Source organism: Mytilus californianus, unplaced genomic scaffold (assembly GCF_021869535.1).
Source record: "Mytilus californianus isolate M0D057914Y unplaced genomic scaffold, xbMytCali1.0.p SCAF_4, whole genome shotgun sequence".
NCBI lineage: Eukaryota > Metazoa > Mollusca > Bivalvia > Mytilida > Mytilidae > Mytilus > Mytilus californianus.
Genome location: NW_026262690.1, coordinates 37,294,159 through 37,300,254, shown reverse-complemented (window position 1 = coordinate 37,300,254; position 6,096 = coordinate 37,294,159).

Genomic DNA, 6,096 nt, shown 5'->3' with positions numbered 1-6,096 from the left:
GAAATTGTACTACAAGGTTCCATATCACAAAGGGAAAGCTGGAATTGAGTTTAGGGGTAATTGCCCAAAACGTTTAGAAATAAGGGGCCAAAAATAAGCATTTTTCTAGTTTCCAGACAATAACTTGTGTTCAAGTCTATGGATCTCTCTGAAATTGTATTGCAAGGTACCATACCACAAAGGAAGGCTGGGAATGATTTTGGGGATAATTGCCTCAAAATTTTAGGAATTAAGGGCCAAAAAGGGGCTAAAAACAAGCATTTTTACATTTTCCAGACAATAACTTGTGTTCAAGTGTATGGATCTCTCTGAAATTGTACTGCAAGGTACCATACCACAAAGGGAAGGCTTGGATTGAGTTTGGGGGTGATGAATCATAAGGGGGTTTGAAAAAATTGTGGGGGGGGTTTTCCTTTTTTTTTTCCATTTTAAGTTGGTTATTTTTGATATATATATATAAAAGCAAATAATAATGATATGGTTTGATTTTAACAAAAATTGAATTCTTGGGGGTTCTTTGATATGCTGAATCTAACCATTTATGTATTTAGATTTTGGATATTTGACCATAATAGGTAAATTAAAAAAATTTAAGTTCTTAGACCACATTCATTCTGTGTCAGAAACCTATGCTGTGTCAAATATTTAATCACAATCCAAATTCAGAGCTGTATCAAGCTTGAATGTTGTGTCCATACTTGCCACATTTCAGGATTCGACCTCTGCGCCCAGCGGAACATTTTATGTAAACTAGATACCCCAATGGTGAAGTTGGCTAATTTTGGTTTTTGGGCCAGGTTTGCAAAAAAGAACCGAGGGATTAAATTCCAAGTTTTGCCTATTTTGAAAACACCTATAAATAAAGAAAGTCTGACAGGAGCAGAAAGTTCAGAATGTTCAAATCTACCTACTGTCCATATATGCAAAACTGTTAGAGGACTGTCATTGAAGTTATTGGTCTAAAATGATGCATTTTACCATTTTTTTTTCATTTTTATACGACTGCAAAAAATTTTTGCAGTTGTATATTGGTATGACGTTGGCGTCATCGTTGTTGTCGTCGTCCAAAGACACATTGGTTTTTGCACAATAACTTTAGTTTAAGTGAATGGATCTCTATGAAATTTTACCATAAGGTTCAATACCACAAAAGGAAGGTTGGGATTGATTTTGGGGGTTATGGTACCAACAGTTAAGGAATTAGGGGCCAAAAAGGGTTCAAATTTAAGCATTTATCTAGTTTCCAGACAATAACTTGTGGAACTGTGCATGGATCTCTCTGAAATTATACCACAAGTTTCCATACCACAAAGGGATGGTTAGGATTTGCTTTGGGGGTTATGGCTCAAACCATTTAGGAATTAGGGGCAAAAAAGGGGGAAAAACAAGGATGTCCTGGTTAATGGACAAATACTTTAGTACAAAACATAATTTAAAGCAGTGTAAGGGAGGTAAATCAAATACATCATTTGAATTACCTCCCTTACACTGCTTTTAAATTATGTATAAAGTAATGGTTTATGAACAATTAAGACAATTTAAAAGCAGTGTAAGGGAGGTAATCCAAATACAACATGACATTTGCATATTTGAAATGCATATTTATAAAGGAAGACCAGTAAAAAAATCTGCAAATGTTGCATTCTTTTTTTTTACAAAAAAATCCATATGAAAGATTTGACACCATATTTTAAATTCTATTATAAAATAGATTAAGTTAGCACTATGGTAAATTTAAACGGGTAATTATGGTTGCAAACTCCATTGGAAATTTGAATTGAGATTATGACCATATCTTGAGGGAAAGAATTTTTTTGGGGGGAAAAGGGGGGGGGGGGGGAGGGTGTAAAAAGAAATTGTGGGGGGTCAATTGTTTCTCATTTCTGATTTCAAAAATTAAAAAGAAAAATTCTACAAATATTATTTTTTTTTGCCAAAAAAAAGTGTGTGTGTGTGTGTGTGTGGGGGGGGGGGGGGGGGGGGGGGGGGATAATACGCAATAGCATAGTGTATTGCACAAAAGCAAAAAATAAAGGGGGGGTAAATTCTTTATTTTTTTTGTGGGGGGAGGGGGGGGGGGGGTCAATTCGCAACAACAAAGTGTATTGCACAAAGCAAAAAATTGAATTAAATTCAAATCATATAACCAATTCTAAGTTCTTTGACTACAGTTATTCTGTGTCAGAAACCTTTTATGTGTCAAATATTTAATTACAATCCAAATTCAGACCTGTATCAAGCGCGAATATTGCGTCCATTTTTGCCCCAACTGTTCAGGGTTGGACCTCTGCCTGCGGTTGTTTCCAGCTGCGCTCAGCAAAGCAATTTATTGCCTTTTATCTTCAGAACTAAAATAGAACTTTTAATAGCAAAAATTATCACTAAGACAAGATCTACTATTAGATACATAGTGTAAATTGTGACTATTTTCTTGTGTTGAGAGCAAAAATTCTAGAAGATAAGAGAGAAACTGTATCCAGGGAGAAGACTTTATAAGTTTGATTAACTTGTGTCTCATCCCTTTTACATACTTAAGCAAATAAAATATGTTTAAACTAACTGTATGCAGTAAAATTGGTCAGCAAGACACGATCAACAAATAGGTCAATGAAACAAAAAAATGTCAGTCAACTGCTTATAAAAGTTACTGCCCTTGAATGATGATTTTGCCCATTTTTGTTTTTTTAGCAAAAACTATATCAAATAGAAATTAAACAGAAAAAATTATCATCAGTACAAGATCAACAAATTAAGAGATTTTAGTCATGAATCATATTATAGTCTACAATTATGTTAGTGGTCATTGTTGAAGATGCACATAAATCCAGGTAAGTAAAACAGGCTCTCAAGAACCTTTTAAGTTTTTGTCTCTCCTTGACGGAGTCAAAAAGGGAGACATAGGTATGCTGTTTCTGGGGTTGACGACATTGTCAACAATGTATGAGTTTGTGATTAGGTCTAGTTTATGGTGAACCACTAGTGGTATGTCAATGATATTTGGTATGCAGTTGTGTTAGTATTGGCTCATCTCATTTCCATGGAGATTGTTTGGCCCTGCCCCCGGCCCTCAATCATGGTCTATTGACTTTGAAACTTCTGCTCAGTTTACATGTATTAGTTTGATTAGGTCAGTTTATAGGGAACCACTAGTGATAGGTCAATGATATTTGGTATGCAGTTGTATAAGCATTGGCATATCTTATTTCCATTGAAATTATTTGGCACAACCCCCTCAGTCATGGTCTATTGACTTTAAAACTTTTGCTTAGTTTACATGTATAAGTTTGTGATTAGGTCAGTTAAAGTGGAACCATTAGATGTAGGTCAATGATAATTGGTATGCAGTTGTATAAGCATTGGCACATCTCATTTCCATGGAGAATATTTGGTCCGTACCCCTCAGTCATTGTCTATTGACTTTGAAACTTTTGCTTAGTTTACATGTACATGTATTAGTTTGTGATTAGATCAGTTTAAGATGAAGCACTAATGTTAAGTCAATGATATTTGGTATGCAAATGTATTGGCATTTGCAAGTCTCATTTCCATAGCCCCAACCCCTCATCATGGTTCACTGACTGAAACTTTTACATAGTTTACAGGTTAATGTTTGTGTTTAGGTTTTTTAAAGGGTACAACTTATGATAAGTCAGTGGTATTTTGTATGCAGTTGTATTATCATTGGAACATCTCATTTCCATGGAGATTGTTTAGCCCTGTACCTTCAGTCATGGTTCATTGACTTTGAATATTTGCATAACTTACATGTTAAAGTATTGCCATTTTAATTTCAACATTTGCATTATCAAAATAACAAACAGGCGAGACATATCTCTGTGTTAACAGTTTATTAGCCGATTGTCTTGGACCCAATTAAGTAATGTAATATGTATTTAAAAACACTGTGTCTATGGAGGTAGACATTCAGGTTTATAATTAGAAAAATCAGTTTCATCATGGATTTTAAATGTCAACTTTTCAGGAAGGAATGCCACTAAATCATTTATGCATTACATTTGTTATGTACTTTCAATTTTACAATTTTAACTGCATTGAAAAGAAAAAAACGGGTGATCTCTTCTTAAATATTTTGTTTTTGTTGGTTCTTGCAAGTTTGTCTTTTTTTGTGGGTATATAAAAACTATATGAAAATTGATGAAGACTTATGTATTTGGCAGATATTTTTTTTTAAGTTAACATGTGCACTAAGTTTCAAGTTGATTTGATCACAACTCCATGGTAAATTTCCTTGAACCAAAACTTTGATATGATATGGACCAACAGATGGACAAACAAACCCCCCCCCCCCCCCCATATTATCAGGGCATAAAAATTATGAAAACCTGTAGTATAGTACAAAAAGAGTGATGTGTCAAGGTGTTCAGTTTCACTTACTTGTTTGTCTCTCATAACTGACAACATTCAACAAATTTGAAATACAAAATAATTGCTTTCTGAAATAAGCTGTTTCATCTATGCTTACAAATTGTCTCAATTGAAGTAAATTGCAAAATAAACATTGGCATTGTTGCACACATGTAATACAACAGAAGTGTTGACCCTTATTAACCAGAGATCGAATGATCAACAGATTAAAGATCATCAAAAGTGTTAATTGGGCCATAAATATGCCACTTAAAGAAAAAGGTTACATAAACAAATACTATAAATGTACTTTGAATTGTGGAATTAATTCTTATAAAAAGCAAGCCCAATATAATTTTTTTTTTTCCATACGAGAATTAAGAGGAGGTAAAATGAACACTTCATCATAAAATATCATCACCAGAAATCATGACTTTCATCCATCAAGAATATTTCTTTATGAGAATTAAAAGGTTAAGAGTGTACAGTTTAGATTTTTTTGAAGATTAAATGGGTAAAATTATGCCTGCAGTTGTATATATTGTTCATATCCATGTAGATAAACCTATATTGGGATCTTTCCAGGTCTTGATTTGGACAACAGTTGTTATATTTCATTTGCCACTTAAATTCGTGGATAAAGCCATCCATGAAAACCATGAAAATTGGTACTTTCACAGTATAATGTACATTTAAAGTGAGCACTAGTTTTAATTTTTATAAATGCTATACATGTGTAGGTACTTATATACATGTATTCCAAATTGAACTGCAGTTCATAGTAAAAACAGAAATCAAACATGGCCTGCATTTCATTGTATGAACTAATGTTTCAAAGTTATGTACTCTTATCCAAAGCAAACACAAGTTTTTATCTGGTTAGTATTTTTACCATTTTGAGATGACTCAAGAAGCAAAACTTTGGAATAGAAATTTGTGGCAAAGTGAAATTGAACATTATCTTCATTTAATTGTAGGTAGTAATGTGGCAAAGATTTATGGTCATTATCTTAAGCATATTTCATGTTATAATCTAGAAATCATTTTTAGTATTTTGATACAATACAAGGGACATAACTCTGAAACTTATTGCAGCATTATTGAAAATCAAACTTGTCCTGCAACCCATGATAGGTAGTAATGATGGTCCTACCCTAATTTTCTACAATTTTGAGATATTTCATGTGTATAATTCTTCTAAGGGCTTTTTTGCAACTGAAAAATCAAAATTTATCAATATATCATGGTTGGTAATATTGTTTAAAAGTTAAAAGATTCTAGCTACTTCAAAGTGAACTGAAGTTCAGGTCCAATAACTGTCTTCACCGCTTTGAAATAGTTCAAGGGGCACAACTCTGGAAGTTTATTTCTGCAACAGTGAAAATCATACGAGACCTGCATTTTACGGTATTATAACATCAAGTTATATGACGTACGCTAATGTTATCATTTGCAAACTGTATTGGACAAACAATGTGGTAATTATATGTCTGCCCAGGAGTTTTTTTTTGGAGCAAAAAAGATCAAGTTTACAAGTATTTCCCTTGGAATACTATTATAAGTTTCAAACCATGTTGATTTCACATATTTTAGATCTGCACAAAATTAAATGTATGATTTTTTTCTTCTAATTAACTCCTACATAAAGAGAAAATCCAGTAACCGTCATACAATGTGGACCCCATGTATGCAGGACTTTAATATGTTAATTTTTCTCTTTCAGGTTCCTAT